Genomic DNA, 22,049 nt, shown 5'->3' with positions numbered 1-22,049 from the left:
CAGGACCTTCCTTGAAGGGGAATCTAGGTGGCATATCTTCCTGTCACCAGAGAGTAAAATCTAGTTTGCTGAAAATTCCATGTGGAATGAAGAAAACCCTTGGGTTGTTTTTAATGTCACTGATATACTAAATTATCCATGCCTCCAGTCTTCTTATTATAGAATACTACAAAGGCCCGAGTTTTGCTAAATTCTCCCTTATTGGTAGCAGACAGTCCCTTTACTTGAGACAGAAATTTGCATCAAGGTTTTATACTTTTACAGAAATGAGAGACAAACCTTCGCAGACTAACCTTGAAATCTTCAGGCATGATTTTGTTTTGTTGCATCCTTTTCAACTCTGCCTTCTGGAGTAATGAGAAAGGTGGCAAATTCCAACTTGTGGTATGCACGGCATAAGGAAAATCCTGGTTTAATGCAAATCATGCAGAGTAATTATTATTAGCCTTGAAGTATCTTCATAATGAATTATAGTGTGTGACCCAGATCTCTATGTTGAATTTAATTGTATTATATGTAGATTTATTCAAGATCTAACTCCTCCATTAACTCACTTTGTACGTCTAGTGTCTTAATAAAACCCCAGGTTCCTCATTTATAAAATGAGAGTTTTGATTAGACTGTATCATTCTACAGAGCGTATATTTTTCTGTTCATAGTATTATTTTTTTTCTGCAGAGCACTTTCAATAATAATACAAGTAATCGCTGCCCCGACACTTTCTTCCTTAATGTCCCTTTGACCCGTTGTCACCCTGAGTGTCTAGGAATAGCTCAGTGGATCAACCGAGGATGAGGGGAGCTGTCAGAGCACTCCCTTCTGAGCTGTTGTCCACTGAAATGCCTCATCATGTCTGCTGCATGCAGGCAGTTGGCCAGTCCCTGGATCAAATCAGAGGAAAGCAATCTATAGAGCATTCCCCAAGAAGTGTCATGCTCCAGCAGGCAGTGCGAACAGGAACAGGTAATCACAGGATCTTGTGAAAAAACTGAAGGAGGCCCAGTGTGCATCTTAGAAGACACAGTTTTCTACAAACGATTAGTCTTGGTCTGGAAATAGAGGTTCATAAAGAAAGGCTTCACTTTTTTAAATGATTACTCTCAAGGAGCACACTAAACTATCTTCAACCCAGAAGAGCAGCACAATGTTCATTTGGTCAAGTTTTTTTTTTTTAATCTATCAATAGACACCATGCAAAGGTACACATCCCAGTAGCTCATAGGCCTATGAGATGTTGCCACACTTTTTTCCTCCAAATTGAAACATTACAATAGTGGCACATGCCTTTAATCTCAGTAGTTGGGAGGCAGAGGCAGGCAGATCTCTGTGAATTCAAGGCCAGCCTGGCCAGGACAGGCTCCAAAAGCTACAGAGAAATCCTGTCTCCAACAACAAAAAAGAAAGAATGAAGGAAGGGAGGGAGGAAGAGAGGGAGGGAGGGAAGGAAGGAAGGGAGGGAGGGAGGGAGGGAGGGAGGAAGGGAGGGAGGGAGGGAGGGAGGGAGGGAGGGAGGGACAAAAGAAAAAACAGGTCTCTGGTTGTCACAAGGTTTTACCAGGCCTCTCCTCACTGCTTGAGAGGAAGAGGAGCTTCCTGCAGCCACCTGAAGTTGTGAGGGTGAGCATCTCTGTGACACAGCAGTCTTTGAGTCTTTATCCTGTAAGTAACCCTACTAAAAATCACCAGTTCCCTAAGCGAGGCTTGGTTGTCTCTAGTCTGTGATAGGTGCCCTCTCTGGGGTAAACAGTTTTCATCACACCTGTCCAGGAAAAGTTACACAACACAAGTACTCCAGAACATACAGATTAAATGTACAAAGTGATGTCACCTTCAACACTCAGCAATAGACACAAGCTAAGACTCACAATGTGTGAGGGAGGGTGCAGCATGCTGGGACTTTGTATACTGTGGTTGGGAACGGAACCATACTGTGGCAAAGTCTGGCAGATTCTAATAAAATAAAACATACTGATAAAATTAAATATATCTTTCTCTTATGTCTCAAAACTCCCATTCCTGGGTTACTCAAGAGAAATTATGGAACAAATTCAAAAGGAGACTCACAAGTGAATTCTGCCAGAATATCAGTTCAGAATAGTCAATTGCTACAATGTCTGTCAAGAGCCAGTGGCATTTTCATACATAGGTGGATCCCAGACACGTTCTGTTGAGCAAAGGGAGTTAAAAGGAAATACTACGCAATTAGTTCTGGGAGATATTTGTATGATTTTCAATAACAGACAAAACTATTTGCATTTATAGAAACCAAAGTAATTGTTACCCATAAGTGGAGTCAAGGATTCTGCTGGCAAACTGGCATAAAGTGTATCTCTCGGGTCTGATGTCATGTTACATTATTGTGGTGTGACCGCACAGACACAAAAATACAGAAAAGTCGACTGGGTGTACATGATGTGCAATTTCTTCTGTGTAAATTATATCTACATAAAAATTAATTCCCCCAATAAAAGTAGACCAGATGTACTATTCCATTACCTGGCTTCTATCCTGGAAGTGATCCTTTTTGTCTTGAAGCAATCTCCCCATGGGAGCTGGAATGTGTTAGCACCTCACAATAAAGGACCATTCACATCCCAGGATGCCTGGCATTTGACAGAAGGGCAAGAGGCATCAACACTAATCTAAATGGCATTTTAATCTAAACCTTTATATGCAAAGTGCACTGCACACACCATGATTCTTTGTCCTCACGACCATTCTTGAAAAAAAGGTAACATTAATTACATTTCCTGTATAACAAAACTGGTCCTCAGTTAAGTAACATTCCCAATATAACACATCCATTAAGAGATGGACCAGGGAATCAGCTTGGATCTGGATTTAATATAACTCCTGTGTTTTTTGAAATTCTTCCTGCCCCTTTTAATGGCAGAGGTGCTGAAGGCCGCTTGCCCCACTGGGAACACTGCCTTTACACACTCCCTCCTGCCGTTCTGAGACTGATCTCGGTGTCCCTAAATGAGCTCTGAGTGGGTCAGAGTGGAAGCACCTCAGGTGTGAGAGGAAGCTCTCTTGCATGAAGTGAGAAGATAGTAATGAATCACCCAGGCTCCCACTGGTAAAACATGGCCCTCACACCTGTTCAGTGGGAAAATGAGCAACCGACTCCACGGGGAGGGGAGGATAAACTTACACTATTTATGAATGTGCTAGGGGGGAGTTTTGCAGTTGCATCTTTTTTTTTTTTTAATTTTAAAAATATGGCAACTTTGTTTCCAATTACCGTCCTTATTTCCCCTCACACCAGGCTGTCAAACACTGGGATCAAGGAACGTTTATATCTGAAAGTGCTTCCTTTGGGGGATGGGTGGCTGTGATTAAACCTGGAAACCACTACATTCCACTGACAAGAAAGCTGAAAATAATGCCGTTCCACGCCCCGTCACTGCTGCTCTATCCTTTTGTGTCTTTGAAATGACTTTTAAGAATTATTATTAAAACGTATTGGGGGTTCAGTGCAATTATAAACACAGAAAAAATAACGAAAGCAAACCCCACTGAGCACCAGCAAGTAATTCCCACATGCCGCCGCTGCTTCAACACATTTGTTGGAAATGAAAAATAAAAGGCTTAACATTTTAAAGTCAGAATTTTAATCTCTTGGTCATTAGCTGATGTTTGACGAACCCCATAATGCCTTATTAACAGCTGGAATTGAGTCCTTGCCGTATTTTGAGACTCAGAAAAGCACAGTAATAACAAAATTTACAAAAGTATGCCAAAACTCCTAGAAAACAAGTAGGAATCATAATCCGTAGCCTAGGATGTTTCCCCTGAACTAAGGTGGTGATCATCAGCCTGTCTTGACCATTGGATGAGCTATAATAAAATACCACACTCAATGGCCAATTAAACAACACAAGTTTATTTCCCAGCATCCAGGGTGCCAGAAAGTCCGAGATCAGAAAGTAATATATTATCTCATGAGGGCCCAGTTTACTATATATAGATGATTTCTCACTCTAAATAGCAGGATGACTGTCAACTTCCTCCCATACCTCTTTGACAAGAGCACTAACTCATGAAGATCAAGCCTGGATTGCCTAGCTATTGCCTCCCAAAATCTCAGTTACTAATAATATCACAATGGGGGAGGGGGGGTTAGGTTCAGTATATCAGTTTAAGGGGAACTGGTGGAGTGTTCAGACCACAGACAATGGAGCCACACAGATCTAAAGAAGAATTACGTAAACTAATAAATATTCCCACCAGGTAAGTTCATACAGATCACATTTAAGACAGAAAATACAACTACTTCTTGGAAATCATATATAACCAAACTCTACATGTATCTCCTTAAAAAGAAAAACATTTCCAAGGCGCTCCAATGCAGCCCTGGAGCACTGGGCCTTAGGATATGTGGCCTCAGGTGAATCACTTTTGTCTAGTAAAGCCTTCAATCTTTAATCTACTTGGCAGATCAATGGTGAAGCTGGAGGAAGCAACGATGAATGCAAAGGACCTAGAAACATATTTTGGAGCACAAAACACAGAGGCCACAAAATACCGTAGCAGGTAAATTGAGACACCAGGGCATCTCCAGCAAATAACGACAAAGTATTTGCTCCCAAATCTACTTTATCTTTGAACTTCCAGGTACTAATCATATACAGAAAAGTTAAGCAAAACTGCCCACCAACTCTTAAAAACAAGCCAGTCAATTTGAAGAAATCACAACCTTATCCCACACTGTGATCTCCTCTCAGGGTTTTAATTGCCCTGTGTTTCATGTGTATGTTATTTACAACTGGACTCAGGGTGACTAGGCAGCAAGCGGTCTTCAAAATATCCTAGCAAAAGTTGATTCTTCCAGAACTCTGAAGCAAACTGGAATCTCTGACATGCCTAGTTAGAAACAAAAGCTGTGTCTAGTATCTTGAATACACATATTCCATCTTTAACATCCTTGTCTTTTGTCTTCAGCATACAAAATAATGTTTAATTTTTATATTTCATACACACACATGCTTCATTTGTTATCTTCTCATTTCCCACTCTTGCCCTTCATTGCTCAGAACTGTGGTCTTCTTCTCCACTATTAGTCTCCATTATGATCAATTATTTATATATGTACATATATAATAGAGCTATACATATATGTAGCATTATTTATGTATATATGTGTGTGCATGTACATATGTGTTTGCATTGTACCACTGTATATGCATGAAAATCAGAGGACAACTTGGGGAATTCATTTCTTTCCTTCTGGCATGTGGGATTCAGGGACTGAACTTTGGTCATCAGGCTTGGCCACAAACACCATAATTAACTGCATCATTTTGCTGGACCATATTTACATTTTCCATGTAGATTCCACAGACGTTATATTTGTTGGAGTTTGCTCATATTAATGAACACGATGATCTCTAGTTACATCTAAAGCGGAAAAGGGTAGAGCGGACCAATGATTAGCTATTGATTTCTTTAGCGTCTGCTTTAATCACGGCTTGTGCCGCCTGTTTGCCAAGCATGACTTCACCTGCTACCTGGAACAGAGTGGCCTGGAGAAAGAGCTGAGATAATGAGTCACTGCCCTTAACAACCTGCTGACTGCCACATATGCTTCTGTAAAATCTCACTTGCTTGCCCACCCCACCTTGGCTTTTTAGAATATAAAATGAGAGTACAAACCCAATCCAGCATCAAGGCCTTTCAGGAACTGTTCTTTCTTTGGTCTACCGGGGACATCTCCTCTCTTCCACTCCGTTGATATTGAAATGGTTATGCCCTAGAGATTCCCACAACACATTAATTTTCCAGCAATGTTTCAATATCATTTTTCTTCCTCGTGACTGTATAAAACTTCATTGTGTGTGTGCTCCAGTTTCTTTTTTGTTATTGATGTTTATTGGGTTCTACATTTTTCTCTTCTCCCCTCCCTGCCTCTCCCCTTCAGCCCTCTCCCAGTGTCCCAAGTACTACATTTTCTTTGTCCAGTACAGGTGGATTTCAAAAGCTCTTTATAAAACTCAGGACAATTTAACTGATAATACATCACAGGAAAGGAGACAGGAATGTGTCTTGCCTGCCATGCGGTGCTCACCCCTGGCCATCACACACATGTGCTTCCTCAGTCTTTGCTCTAAACTTTGTGAAACTCACTTTTCCTGCTCTCGTAGCCCTAAACAGTTACAGGCTCGCATCCTGTGTTCCAGAACCAGGCAAGACAGTATGATGTCTTTCCATCTCCCCTTCATTCCAGTAAATGCACAGCTAGTGGGGAAGAAAGGCTGCAAGGATTCAGGGTTAAGAAGTGCATATGCTCTGAAGTGAAGGACGAGTAGGAAACAGAAGCCAGGGTCCTGGTCCCCAACCTTCAGGACCATGGGTGGTCCTCGTGGGACCTTTAAAGACCCTTGCCTGAGTAGTCTCCTTGTGTTAGCCTGCTGGAAGAGTGTGAGCGATTTCAGAATGGACCTCATGCTGGCAGTCAGGGGCGAGTTTGTATTGGTAAAAATTTTTCTCATTTCTACTTTGCTTACTAGGAAGGTCTTGTTCCCCGGTTTCCTTAATCTGGGACTGGGTGCGCAGGAGCATGGCATTAGAGACTGTCAGGTCCATTTAAAGACCACATTGTTCCTCTTACCTTGATCCAAACTCCAGCTGTATAAGGCCCAAGTCTTGCTCTTCACTTGAGTCCTCTAAGTGACACCCAGCTAATTCCCATCCTACTCTTACAAAATAGGAATAGCATCTAGTGCCAGCTAGGCACACTGCCTCAGACTTGACAAGAACAATTTTTTTCTTACATTGAAAATATGTTAAATGTAAATCTATTTAAATGGGTTTGTTGGTAGCTGAGACCATACATATGATTAAAGAAAATACCTTCTATAACTCTTCAGAAAGTGATTTAAAGTCCGTCATTCCATCTCATCTAAAGCTTTCCATATCTACTTAGTTAATTCTTTCCTATGGATCATATTTACTTTTCCTATGGATAATTCTCATGGTGAGAATAACTCTACCTGGTAATAATTTTTAAAAGTTATATTTCAATACCTATTGTTCATTTGAGCTATTTGCAGCCATAATCATAAAGAAATGATCTTAAGATGTTCATTCTCTGTATAATCCTAGCTGGGATGTGATACTACAGTGCTTTGCTATCCTGAAAAGAATAGAATATATTTGACAACTATATTGATAGAGTATCATTCCATGAAGACACGTGAGACTAGAAACATCATTGACCCTGCTTAGTGTTCTTAGTTTCGTAAAGCAAGGAGAGTAGAAGGGATGAGCATCTCAGTAGATATCCCTCGGTGCCATTGTTTGAATGTAAAGTGTCTCTAGCGGCTCATGTGCTGAACAGTTCGTCCCTGGACAGTGGTACTGATGTGGAAACTTGGAAATAGTTGCAGGTAAACTCTAAAATGGAGGACTTAGAGCACAGAGGCAGGCCTTGAAGACCAGCTGTGCTGATGCTTCCCTGAGCACTGTGCTTCCTTATCTGCAACAGACAGAGTATCTGCAGCACTGATGCAGTACTTCCTAAAGCCACAATAAATCCTTCCTCCCCTGAGTTCCTCCCATCGGATAATTGCTGTGACAAAAGAACTCACTAACACTCTGGCACTGTGACTGAGGACCACAGGGACCCACACACTCTGAGGACTTCTCTGTATGTGGCATTAGGGCTATATTTAGAAGGATATTAATCCCAGAGGGTATCAATGAGAAGATATTGACTCTCTGGACTTGTGGCATTCTAACAGATAAGTATATGCAATTTAATAAATAGTGAAACATTATATATTGCCTACTAATTGGATGAAAGATCTTATTTATGTTTAGTGGTTTAACCTTACTAGTTTTGCGGTTTCGTTATGTTAAAACTTTAAAACATTGCTGTCTATTTCTGCGTGCTTTACATGTGTCTAGGAGAACTATGTTAAGTTCTCTAAAAGAGTAGTTATTTGTATTTTATGTTCAAACTCTGGATAGAAATTTTAAAATAAATATACGTGTGTGTGTGTCTTTAATAGTTCTTTGGGAATTTTGTTCAATGTATTTTTATCATATCAACCCACTTATCTCCTCCCAGATCCACTACATTTCTCTGTTCAACTGGCTTTATGTCCTTTTTTTTTAAAAAAAAAGTGCATTGAGCTGTGTAGTGTTGGCACATGTTTTTAATCCCAGCACTCAGAAGGCAGAGGCAGGCAGATCTCTGTGAGTTCGAGGCCAGACTGATCTACAGGGCTAGTTCCAGGACAGGCTCTAAGGCTACATAGAAACCCTGTCTCAAAAATAAAAGAAAAAGGTGCATCAAATCCAGTTTCTAGCCCAAATATTCTTGGATGTGAAGCTTTTCACTGAAACATGGTCAGTTTATCAGGCATACTACTCTGATGGTGAGAGTTTCAGTGTCTCTAAGAATATGAGTTTAAAAATTCTCACCAAAATACTTGCAAAACAAATTCATGAACACGTCAAAAAGATTTTGTGCCATAAGCAAGTCAGCTTCATCCTCGACATGTGGGAAAGGTCAGCATTTGTAAATCAATAAATGTAGTGTCCTACCTATCTGTTTTATATGTTCAGCTTCCATTGTACCTAATATTTGAAATTTAGGTTTTAATTTCTAATTCCCAACTTTAAATGTTATATGCCACTTTATTTATTGACTGCACATACCTGTTTTTTTAATCTTACCTAAAGTTTTCTCTGTTTGTATACATAAAATTATGCATTTTATACTCTGACATCTATATATTTGATACTGACTATCTGCAAATAAGTCTCATGTCACAGTACCTGTAGAGATGCAAAGATACCATTTCACAGGGTAATATTTTCTCATTTATATGTCATGCAATTACATCTCCTTCCCAATTTAGTGTCCTTTCTCACATTTATAAAGAATAAAACTGCATTTGTATCCACGTACCTCAACACCATATTCATTTTGTGTGAGAACAAACCTATCTTATATTCTAAGTCCATCAGACAAACAGGTTCAGGAAGCATAAAGAGCAGCATCCTAGATGTCAGTGGAAATCCAGAAAGGCAGCCCTTGCCTCCCCTGTCTAGAGAAGACCCACAGTAGAGTGTGTCAATTGCACATAGCATTGCCTATCACTTCTGTAAGAGACTTTCAAAATGCTGAGTTTAGTTCCCAGCATTGGCCATCACACAACCACCTATAACTCCAGATCTAGATGATGCAAAAAGACTCTTCTAGGTCTTTTTATTTATATAAATTGGAAACAAGTACAATAGCCATGGTGTTAGTAACATTGTGTTTATTGTGGAGGCACTCAGTAGGAAGGGGTACAGCCAGACTTCAGGGATGGTGACTTCTGTATGTTTCCATGATTGTCTAGTTTTATTCTCAAGATTAGAGACTGAAACAAAGTCCTAGATTCAAAAGCACATCTAAGAGATTATCACCTCAAGTGCAAATCTAAATGGGAAGAAGGCTGGGTGGTGGGTGGCACATAGCTTTAATCTCAGTACTCACTCTAGAGGCAGAGGCAAGTGGATCTCTGTGAGTTCAAGGTCAGCCTTGTCTACAGAGTGAGTTTCAGGACAGCCACAGAGGAACCCTGTTTCATATATATATATATGAAAGAAAAGTTAGGGAAGCTTACTTTCAGGGGTAGAAGCCATAATAGGCGGAGAGGGTGCCATCCGACTTTGGGGGAACTTCCTGGGGGTATATGGAATGAGTATTGGAGCTGCTATATGAGAAGTTGTGGTATCTAGGACCAAATTCCCACACTGTGCTGGAGAGTTGACCTGCGGTTGTTAACTATTCCCTGTTTCCCTCAACTGTTTTCCGTGGTATCAGAAAAGCAACTCTATGGAAAGTACCATCTTCCCCACATACAGCTGAGTCCAGCTATGCTAAGGTGCTCAAAGGGAAACATGTACTATATCCTAGTGGCCTGTGTACTGCCCCTAGTGGCTTAGACCTGTGAAGAGTCCTAACACTGTCCACTTACAACATGGAAACTGTTTTCTATCCGTGATGATCCATTGGGGCATCTTCTGCTTTTTTAATTTTGCCTGTACACTTCATCAGGCACACACTCCATACTCATGGCTCCGATGATGCAATGGTGAGCTCAGACACCAAGGATGAGTGTGGATGTGAAGCTCCTTAAGAGAGGGCTAAAAATACAGCAGCGGCACGGGTCCACAAGTCGGGAAGCTTCAGAAAGGCCTCGCTGGAACACCTGAAGGAGACACAGGTTTGAATCAGAAGAAGAAGCAGAGAAAAGAGTCATCTGTAAATGCACAGAGGTGTGGGCGACATGGTGTGGTCAGCAAAGAACACAGGGGAGTACAAACCGACTGTGTTATATGTCAGGTGGCCCAGAGTGGGGGGACCAGGTGGTAATCATGGTTATGGCCAGAATTGGCTCTGCAGATAGAGCAGAATCCAGGAAGTTTTTAAACTAGGGTGTCAACAGTTGGTTGGAGATGAGACTGCTGGCAGGCGATGAGGTAAGTGCAGACACAGATGATAAAGGCATTCGGGTGGCTTAGGACCATGTCTCTGTGTTACAGTTTTTACATTTTGCTATTAAATGTGCATCTTAGCCGAGGACAGGTCATCACAAGTTAGTCAAAGGAGCTAGGACATCCATCAGACAAGTAGAGAGCTATCCCTATAAAGAAATCCAGAACAGCTCTCCATGAGTCAAGTCAGAAGAGCACAATTAAATACTCTCTTGAAAATCCTGTCAAGCAGTAAAAGAGAAAATGAGCGAACGGAAGAGTTCCTGTGTGAGAAACAGAGAAGGCTGCGTCTGGTGGCTGAGAGATGAGAGTAACAAGGAGGCCGAAAGGAGACCAAAGTTCAGAAGGAATCCCTCTCTTAAGGCTGCCTTTGCCATTGCTTGTTCACTTAGTAAGAGGCCAAAAGTGCAATTTATAGCAAATTACACTATGAAAATCATAGGCCTCTGCCTAGAACTCCGGTGATGTTTAATTTGTGCATATAAAGTGTAAAAGATTTAAATATTAAAGATTATCAATTTTTTATGAAAAAGGCAAGTTTTCTGACAATACTAACTTCTAGGAGAAAAAACAAGAAATAAACTTGGGAATGAGGGTATACTTAAGAAAGCTTTTTAGCATCCTAATATTTGCTGGGATGCAGCTCAATGGAGGTGCACACACACCCACACATCCCATGCTTAGCATCACACACACACACACACACACACACACACCCCGAAATCACAAAGCACACTATCCTGACTAGCGTTAACCTGGACAGGTACTCCCTGGGCGCCTGCCACTGCCAAGCATTTCCCTGGGATGGCGAGACAGAGACTTCTCCTGGGGAGTCTCAAGCCATACCAGAAAGAGAACCCAGTACAAAGCAACAATTGCACCAACATCCAACTTGCTAAACCGATGAGTTTGATTGGGGTGACTAACAGAAGCAGGGAGGAACTAAATGCAGTTGTGGCATTGTAAAGCTTACAGTAGCACAGACTGAAGACTCATGGGAGCAGCAACCTCTGCACAACCGGCAGGCAGCTCTCTCAGTCCAAGAATTCCTCTCTGCCACTCATCTGGTCATCCTTTCCCTTTCCAGACCCTGACTAGTTCTTAACAGCGAGGATGGGTTCTTCTTGTTATTCTTGCAAGCTGTGGTTTTCCTGGATGTGCAAAGTTTGTTTACTTCCTGAGTCTCATAAGCATCCTCTCTGCCTCCTGAAGTGAATGTTTTAACTCAAAGGAAACTTCTGTGCGAGAAGATGCCTTCACAAGACCCCCCGCCACTCAGCTCCCCATTTCTACTTACTCATTTTCCACCTGAAAATAGCTTTGTCATAAAATTAATTATTTCCACAAGAAGCCTGATCATTTGATCTTATTTCCTTTGCAGACATTATCCAGATAGACTCCAATTACATTCAAATCATGCCTTGCATTTCTAGAACAAACCATTTATCTCCTCCCCCTCTTAGGCTCCCCAGTGTCATCCCAGCCCAGATCCCTCACGAGTCCTCTGCAGCCCAGTTTACCCAAGTTCTCTGCACCCATCTTCCCTCTCTTCCTACAACTACCCATCCACAACTCCAACACCACAAGTCTACTCCTGTTCACAAATGGCAAATCCCTTACTCCTCGTTCAGCCTGGCAAGGCTTTCTCCTCACACTTCATCTGAGCCTTCCCTGGTCCTAAAACCTCTGCAAAATTAATTTTTTCCATTGGTTATTTATTCTGGACTTCTCTCCAGCAGAGAAGGGATAACTTGAACGCATTTTATTGCCTTCTCTAACCTCATGAGAACCGGGAACAAGAATGGCACATTCAGTCGAGGTGATGCACAGAAACCAGATAACATTCTGCTTATTCCAGAATGAAGTGTGTGAGCCTGAGGTTTCGAGAGACCTGATCAGAAAGAGGTCATGACAGCCGGTTGCAGAATCATGAGAGCTGCATGGGCATTCAGCTGTTTCTATGGCGTCGCATTGCTTGGATCACACCTGTGTATGGCAGGTACCTAAGTAAACAACTGACTGTCGGTGACAGGGGAGTAGTGATTCTGATGATGGCTGTGGGTTGTCATATCAGAGCCCTAGGAGCAAGTCTGTACACAGCAGTCCAGTATAGCCTTTACCAACCAGATAGAGGTCAAAAAAAAAAAAAAACGAGAGATAACCAATTACTTTCTGCTCCGGAGTTGCAATCATGACTTGCACTGTGTCTGTTTCCCCTTTAACTTTCTCTACACTCAAGACTGACATGTTCTCGGCAGTTTCACGATGATGAATACATGCGAAAATACACATGAACACTTATTCATTGCTTCCTTCACCTCCTTATGAGAGAGCCTGTCTTGGGCCGTTTTCTGTTGCTATAATAAAACACATTAGACTGGGAATTTCTCAACAGTAAAAGCATATTTGGCTTATGGTCCTAAGGGATGGGAAATTCAAGAGGCTAATGCTGCATCTAGTGAGGCCCATCAGGCTGCATCACAGTCTGGTAGAAGGGCATGCCAGCACAGGTAGGAGAGAGAAAATCAAGCCACTTCCATCGTTTACATCTGAACCCTATTCCTGTGACAATTGCCCTAGCTCCTCAGAATCAGCAGTCGTCTATTCGTGGATCTCAAATCCAAATGACCTGATCACTGTTCAACTTCTTCCGATTATTCTATTTCAGCATGAGTCTTGGAGGAGGCATTCAAAGTACAGCAGACTCCCAAGTTTTATTATCTCCTGCAAATTCCCAGTGCCGAACAACTCAAGGTTTTCTCTCAGATTATTAGAAATGCTGTCCTGCTTCAAATATGGTGACTCTCAGGTCTCAGGTCATGCTTTTGTCAATTTTAGATCTGAGCAATATTTGAACTAGAAGTGCTGAGAGCCATGTGTATAAGCCTGACGGGAGGCACCTAAACCTGGGAAATACTTGGTACCTCTATTGGCTTGTTGTTTGCAGAGTGGTGAACTCACATCTATCAACTTTCCCATCAACTCGTCCCTGGCACCTCAGAACAGCAGGCTCAACTGGGCAAATGTTCCTGACACTCGACCTGAGCAACTTATCAAAATAGCTCAAAAAAGAAGAAATGCAAAAGGGTGTTGGAGCCAGCTCTTCATTTCTATGGGGGAGAAAACGGCCCTAACACTAGCAGAAACAATGTGTGAAAACTACCTCCATGACATAGGATAGCCACTTCTTCTTTTGTCCTCTCTTCTTAATGAAAGAGAGTGAGCAAGGACTTTGCCCTACAGCCCAGCCACAGAAGTCATTCTTCATTCTAACAACAGTGGAGGAAGCTTGGGACCTGTGGCTGGGCTAGAATGTGTCCCATGGTTTGCAAAGAGGGTGCCTGTCTACAGCAGGCTGGAGGCCGGTGTTACAAGTCCTTGACAATTCTGCTATAGTTTGGCACACTTTTCGGTGTGGTTTGGTTTGGTTTGTCCTAATTTCAGTTTGGTTTGAATTGGGTTAAATTTAGTTTATATTAGGTTTGCCTTTAAGTTGCTTTGGTCACTGTAATGGGCAGAAAAGTATGGCTGGGCACTTAATGCTTTCTCTCCTCTCATTGAGGATGAAACATGAATCACTGAACCTCAAATTGAAGAAGATCAAATAGAATTTCATCACTTATCCTTGTTCATTGGTTTCCAGGTAGCGTATTGTAGACTGGTTTCCAGGGTGTAATGATGTCCCATCCTAATTGGAATATTTGAAATTTTGCTTTCTTGAGACACTGAATCTTAATCAGAAGTTTTCTGTTTTGCATGTAAGGTGCCAGAGAGAGGAGCAATGTGCAGAAAACAGAAACAAGCACTTCCCACTGTCCCCTGAGAACGTCAGGTGGTAAATATTTTGTGGAGATCTTTTCTTAACTAAAAGCTTAAATCATATTACATTGACTTCTTTTAAAGTACGTTTAAAGATGTTTCTTTGTAAGTTGGTGCTCTATAATAGGAGACTGAAATACCTGCAACCCATTTGCACAAGGAAAACACATACTTCCTAATTGTCTTCTATTTTTGTAGCTTTTTGGATTCTCTTGTCCTTAACTATACTTGAAATTTGCAATAAATAAATAAATAATAAATAATAAATAAAAAGTGCATGGTTCATAAAACTACAACAAAAACAAAAGTGCTGACGAATTTTTATCTGGAAAATGCATGCCTTGTGATTTTGATCAACAAAAATGGAATCTACTTCACTGTAAAGACTAAATTGCCCCATTCCGCAGTAACACTGTCCTCCAAGACAAAAAAAAAAAAAGAAAAAGAAAAAGAAAAACAATGCTAGAAACAAAGACGGCTAGGCCAGTGCAATCAGCTGAGGCACTGTCTGTACAACTAGGAAACTTTCATTCCTTTTTTCCGGAATCCAGTGATGTCATTCCCACATCTGGACCCTACACAATTGAAAAATGAAAGTTATGTCTCGTGCCAGTGACAGCACAGAGCCTGTATCTGACCCAGGAAGCTTGGCTTGGTTTTGCCACAGTCTCCTCATAAAGGAACCAGGGGAAAAAATCGTGCCGTTTGCTCAGGATCTTGAAATTTTGGCACCACACACAGAAGCAAGCAGTACTATCATTGATGGCCTCATTGTTCTGTGGCTGAATGTTTTCACGTGGTTTGAATTATTGGATCCGAAAGACTTAGAGTTGAAACTGATATTCACATAAAGATGCAGGTAATTGTTGAGGACATAAAAAAGAACTAATAATCGAAAGCTGCACTTTATCTGAGATAAAGCATCCCATTGTTTCTCTGGTTACAACTGTCAGCAACAATTGAGGGTGGTTTCAGAGGGAACAGACAGTTCCCCTGGGCTTGGCTACAATTTCCATTTGCGTTCCTTCATGGAACCTCTTTTCTGAAGTTCTCTCCACTGTTTACTCATTTCCCTGAACAATGCTGATATTTTTTGACAAAACGCAAGCTCCAGAAGGACAGGAAATGTATTTGTTATTCCCACTGTGTCCACAACAAGCACGTCAAAGACAATAGCAGAGGGGATGAAGAAAGGGACACAGGAAAGGGTATTTGAATGGTTCAGCATCTCACAATGTGAAAAGTTTCTATGTTGTTGTAAGTTATAAATGCAAAGCAAATAAGAATAACACATAAACAATAGCCTAGAAACAAATCCACTTAAGTGGTAATGAGTAGGAAATAGTAACCTTCAAAAGAAAGTGCTAGAATTTTTTGATGTCTTGAATAACTGTTGTGGAAACATGCAAAGCATACAGTAGTATTATTCAAACTTGTCTTATACTTTAATGCTTAGTAGCATACACTTGGAACACACTTCTAAAGGCAAGAAATCTGTTAGGCTTACTTCTAAAATAATTAAATGAATCATATAATGAAATGCCCGTTGTGCAGTGAAATATAGTGTGTGCCTTATTTTAGTAGAAGTAGCTTATAATTGTGCAACTTAAAGCTACATGATTGCTTTGGACACTTTGCGTCAGGAACTTGTTGTGTGAAGTTCTCTTCTGCTTATTTTTCCCAGCTAGCTTGATCATAGTTAAGTCCTGTACTGTACAGCTATCATTCCAGCATATGCATAAATAACGTTTGGTACCACCAAAAGTAAAAACACGTAAACTAAATTACATAAAAAGAGGCAGCATATAGTATAAATACCCATTATTAGTGACTGGGCCAAGGTCAGTTAGTATGGCCCCGGGGAATTAAACCTGGTCAGTTAGAGAGGCCACAGCAAGACTGAGGCTGGAACACTTTTATTAGGAGCCATCAGACTTTTTATACCTTTATCAAGAAATAGAATATAGTGGCAATCATCAGGATCAATACAGGTGTAGTTGCCAGGATACAATGATGTTTGCAAGCTTTATGGGGTACACAAGATTAATATCTAAGATAATCGTCCTGCCAAGCTGCCACGATTCCTTGACTTCCAAGGGAACATACGGAGAAACACAAAGTAGTCTCAGCGCTTCGCTGTCTGAGGCAGTGTTTGCCTCTCAAGACAGGCCAGGCCAGCTCCATGATTCCCTGCAGTATAAAATAGGAAAACATATTTGTATGTCCTGCATTTATGAATACACAGATAGCAACGAATAACAGTGATTTGATAATACAAAAGAAAGAACAAATATGGACACCCACAGACAGACATTATACGGATAGTGAGAGACCGTGGAACACTCAGCACTAAATGGGATGTCTCTACTAAATCTCTCCCCTCAGGACTTAAGAATCCCACAGAAAAGTCGGCAGAAAGAAGGCATAAGCCAGGTGGGATGGAAGACACCAATAAATCAAGACCCTCAAAACACACATGATCAAAGCTCACATAAACTCACAGAGGCTGAGCCTGCGTGCACAGGGCCTGCATGGGTGTGCACCAGGCCCTCACTGTATGTATCACGGCTTCCACCTTAGTGTTTCCTAAGATTGCTGAGGATGGCCAGGAAGCAGGATCTGATTTTTGTGCCTTCTCTTGGCCTCTTTTCTTTCTGTTTAAGTCTTGTCCCATTCCTATATGATAGCTTTTGTGTTATCTTATTGTATTTTAATTTGTTATATTTCTTATTTTCCCTTAGAAGACAGAAAGGAGAGGATCCCAGTGGGAGAGGAGGGGAGCCCACGTGTTTTTGATAGATGAACATAGCACACTGTGCCATCTTAAAAATAACAGTGATGTTGCCACATGGTGCCACATGGGTGGGTATTAAAGAATTTAGGAGTAAAAGTGGAGAAACAACCACTTTAGCCCATGGTTTCACTGCCATGTGATGTCTAGAAAAACCAGATGCAGAATAGGATGGTGGAGACCAAGGAAAGGAAGAAGGCAAATGGGGAAAAAAATCTATGAGAGAACGTCACGTACTTAAGGAAGTAAGAGTCTAAGCATTGGTTTAGCAACTATGTAAACTTATGTCAAAGACAGAAAATTTTATATTTGTGTGTTTTGCCATATTTAATTTTTTGTTATATCAGGTAGAGACTTAGATATGGATATCAGCACTTACTCAATATTCATTATTGGTCTTTTGTTTGACTAGGCTATGTCTTTCTACTTGTTAAAGTGAAGATCAGGACTGGAGAGATGTCTTAATAGTTAAGAACACTTGCAGTTCCTTCATAGGAACTGGGTTTGATTCCTAACATCCACATTGTGATTTCCAGTTGTGAACTTCAGTTCCAGGAGATCTGATATGCTCTTCTACCTTCTGTGGATTCGGCACACATGTGATACATGTACATCTAGGAGGGCAAAACATGAATACATATGAAATAAAAATTAAGAAAACTTTTAGAAAATAAAGAGAAATACTAGTCCAAAATAGGGTATGTCTATAATACAAGAACATGGGAAGCTGAAACAAGAGAATAGCAAGTAAGTGGCTGATGTGTAACAAATACATGTATAACAAGGTCCTGTATCAAAAACAAACAGAAGGCTGAAGTAGGTATTTTAGTGCCTTGCACACTTATCTATACTTAATATGTGATTAAACCATAGACTTGGTTTTGAGAAGTTAAAGTGTCATCAAAATTCATCAACACGTTCTTGTCATTTTCTCATAAAAATTTTAAAACATACTAATGTCAACTTTATAGACCATTTGGAAAGACTTGCTAATATAAATGGCTTTAAAATACTGCCTGACTTCTGTTTTCTGATAGTCGCAGAATATATCGTATTATGTTTTGAATTTTAAAATTTACATTTAATCTTTTATAGAGAGCAAAATATTTTTTAGATTTATTTTTATTTTATGTGCACCATTGTCTCACCTGTCTGTTATTTATGTGACGTGTCAGATCCCCAGAATCTGGAGTTACAGACAGTCGTGATTGCTGGGAATTGAACCTGAGTTCCCAGGTAGAGCAGCCGGTGCTCTTAACCGCTGAGCCATCTTGCCAGTCCAGAACAAAATATTTATAAAATCATTAAAAATTTGCAGTAGGTAATGAGAGAATACTTTTTAAAAATCCTTGGGATGGAATCCACTCACGCAAACACCTGTGCCTCTTTCAGTTCTGCCCCCTCCAACATCAGTCTCATCCACCACCACGTTTCCTGCTTCCTTCCAACCCCAGGACTCAGGGGACAGTTTTGAGCAGAGTGAGTTCCACTCAGAGTTCTGATACAGAGCTCGCCTGCTTTTCAGCTTCTACCTGGAAAGACAGAAATAAGGACCAAGACCATAATAATAACAATCTGCTTGATGACTGTGTAATACACTAACTTGCTCAGACACCCTTTTGACCAATAAAGCAGATTCACAGAGAGTGAATAATTTGACTTTTATTATAGAGTTACTCTTGACCTTCTAATGCTCACGTTTTCATTGTAAAATGAAATTTCATTGTAAAAGGACATTTGGAAGTAAAGAGCAGACATAAATAAATAATGTAAACCAGCACTTTCAACTTCAAAGTATGATTTTATTTAGTGCTAAGCAGTAAGGACAGAGGGCTGTGAAAACTAGAAGAGATCAGTCATGGACCACAGGGCCCAGAGAGGTTTCCTGAGTGACGGCCAACACAGAGAGCCTTTAATTGCCTGTGGCCTCCCCACCCCTACATCTTCATCTCTTACACAGGATCTCTTCCTGTTAGCCTCAAAGAGAGAAGAAAAATGAGATTAAAACGTGTTCATAAAATCAACTTGCAGTAAAGTACAATATGTTAATAAAAGCATTTAAACTTTTTGTATGAAAGTCATTATTCCACAATAAGTTTTTTTTAATTATCCAGATTTATTGAAAATAAAATTCAATTTTCTAGGATTATTGGGTGTTTTATTGAATTATATCCCTGAGGGTAAAATGAATATAAATGGATATCTTTTACTTTTTAACCTATTTGTAGAAGTTACCATTCAGAAATTGACAGGAACTTTATTAAATAAGAATTTACAAAGGTGTTAATAATGTTCTGATTTTAGCAAGTCTTTTTAAAAAAGAAATAAAATAAGAATTATAAGAAATGTCTATCCATAAGTATTTATGGAATCAAACATTGTACAAGAGGGTTTGACAAGCAACTAAGATCATAAGTAGACTTATATTTACTGAGGATTCCATTTATACACCTACATTTACAAAGAATGATTCCGTTCACCTCAAAAGATATTACTGTATATTTTCACCCGACTAAAATACCTGACAGGAAATGCTAAGACACACTTTGCCCATCTGTCTAAAGTTTTGACATTATGTGGTGATGCTGTCGACAAAGTTCACACTTGAGAACTGTTTAATCAACTCGCAAAAATAGACATAAAACTTATAACGGTGTTTTAAGTGAGTTCACAGCTCCTTGTAGGGGTTACATTTATAACACACAGTTAGTGAGCTACAGGCTAGACCTGCTTGCTTGGCATTGTTTTCACATAAGCTACTGGGTTTCCTTTTTTGCTCATACATTCCTTTGTTATCTTTTAGTAATATATAAATAGCCAGCTGAATTTTGTTATGGATGAAAGAACAATAAAGTTATATTAGTCTGCATAATCACATGATATGTTTAACATACCTGTCCCAAATTAATATAGCATTACAGGAACCACAAGGAATTTGCCTTGAAAATCCCAATAGTAAACTGAGATTTTTACATTTATAATGCATGAAAAATATCAATGGATAAAGCAAGAAGGATTAATATGCAATCTTGTGACCCAGTGAGACAAAGTTCATATTTTTCCTTTGTTTTTATGTCTTCCTTGATTTCTTCATGTTTGATAAGAATAATGGCACCATACACAATGTCAGTATCTGAATCCCCACAAAGTATTATGTTATTTTACACGACCAAAAAGAATTAAGAATACATTAGAATGAGAGTTGCAAAAAGGAAGATTTAATATAAAGATATTAACCTGTACCATCCCAGGGAGCTCCATATAATCACAAGGGTCTTTTAAATGTAGACTGGTAGATAGAAAGCCAAGGTCAGACTGATGCATCTTGGGAAAGACTAGGCCAGTCATTGCTAGTTTTGAAGATGGAGACACACATCCAGGAATGCCTACCAATCAAAAAAATTGTGGCTGCCAAATACATTTTTCAGATCTTTCAGAATGGATGTAACCTTGTCCGAATCTTGATTTTTATCTTACTGAGATCCATTTCAAACTTTAAATCCCAAATACTGTGAGATAACAAATTTGTACTGCTTAAAACTGCCTAGTCAGTGGTAAGTTTTGGTGCCAGGATATATAAGCCTTAATATTTTCCTGAGCTTTTAAAGTTGAGTCTCTGCTCCTTCCTTAAAATCAATTAATGTTCCTGTGTTCTTCTCATAAAAATAAAATGTGTCCTTTGGCTTGTCCTTATTCAATTTGGTATTATTTTACTAGAAAGCTATGTTCACACACACACACACACATATGCACATCTCATTGATTCATTAATTTCTGGAATAAACTTTGCTGTCTGTTTTTTTTTTTTTCATCACACTTTCCCCTCTTTCCCTTCCTCCCAATTGCTCTCCCCACCTCCACTCTGCCTCCCGCCCCCATCCACTCCTCCTCCATTTCTGTTTAGAAAAGGGCAGACTTCTGGTGGATATCGACAAAATGTGGCATATCAAGTTGTAGTAAGACTAAGAACCTCCCCTTGTATTAAGGCTGGGCAAGAAAACCCAGTATGAGGAATGGGGTCCCAATAGCCTGTAAGAGAGTGAGAGACAGCCCCTGCTCCCACTCTTAGGAATCCCACAAAAAGATTAAGCTACACAACTGTCCCATATATGCAGAGGGCCTAGATCAGTCCCATGCAGGCTGCCTGGTTGTCAGTCCAGTCTCTGTGAGCCCCTGTGAGCCCAGGTCGGTTGATTCTGTGGGTTTTCTCATGAAGTCCTTGACCCCTCTGGCTCATACAATCCTCCCTCTCTTCAGCAGGATTCCCCAAGCTCCACCTAATTAATTGTCTGTGGGTCTCTGCATCTGTTTCCATTAGTAACTGATGGCAATTGGATTAGGTATCAAAACAGCAGAATATCATTCGGCATCGTTATATTGACATTTTTTCCCTAGTCATGTTTGGTTCTCTCCTAGGTCTCCGGGTCATCCATCCTATGGTTGGTGGTGTGCCAGGCTGTGTCAGGGGTAGGCTAGGTCTCAGGCTGGACCAGTCCTTCAACCTCTGTGCCTCTTGTACTTGAAGGTTATGTGACTGGGTTGGTGTCCCAATCCCTCCACTAAATGTCTTACTTGGTCACCTGTTTATTGGCACCTCTTCTCTCTAATTTAAAAAGTCTGTAAGCTCATGGAGCCTGGTCTACAATCAATAGGGCTAAAACAAAAGAATCTTAACCTAGAGAATTAGTCTCAGTCTCAACTAAGAACTAGAATACATATGTTCTAGCTTAGGTCTATTACTGTAATAGACACCATGACCAAAATAATTTGAGAAGTTAAGTGTTAATTTCAACTCGCACTTTATAATCCATCATCAATGGAAGCCACGGCAGGAACCTGGAGGCAGAAGCTGAAGCAGGGATCACAAAGGAACACTGCTTACAGACTTGCTTCTCCTGGCTTGCTCAGCTCCCTTTACTACTTAGCTTAGGTCTACCTGCTCAGG

At 40.3% G+C, this 22,049-nt stretch overlaps 1 long non-coding RNA gene across 1 annotated transcript; it reads right to left on the bottom strand.

The window, feature by feature from the left end:
• Window positions 1-16,241: 16,241 nt before the first annotated feature.
• On the bottom strand, window positions 16,242-20,906 carry LOC126500580 (uncharacterized). The gene is made up of 3 exons (XR_007591387.1): window positions 18,253-20,906; window positions 17,484-17,718; window positions 16,242-16,503 (listed from the first exon to the last, which is right to left on the bottom strand). It is a non-coding gene; the product is annotated as an uncharacterized lncRNA (long non-coding RNA).
• Window positions 20,907-22,049: the final 1,143 nt, after the last annotated feature.

Source organism: Alexandromys fortis, unplaced genomic scaffold, assembly GCF_014885135.2.
Source record: "Alexandromys fortis isolate MF-2015 unplaced genomic scaffold, M_Fortis_MF-2015_v1.1 scaffold_46, whole genome shotgun sequence".
Taxonomy (NCBI): domain Eukaryota; kingdom Metazoa; phylum Chordata; class Mammalia; order Rodentia; family Cricetidae; genus Alexandromys; species Alexandromys fortis.
Note: the sequence above shows the minus strand (reverse complement) of the source record. Positions and strands in the feature narration are given on the sequence as shown.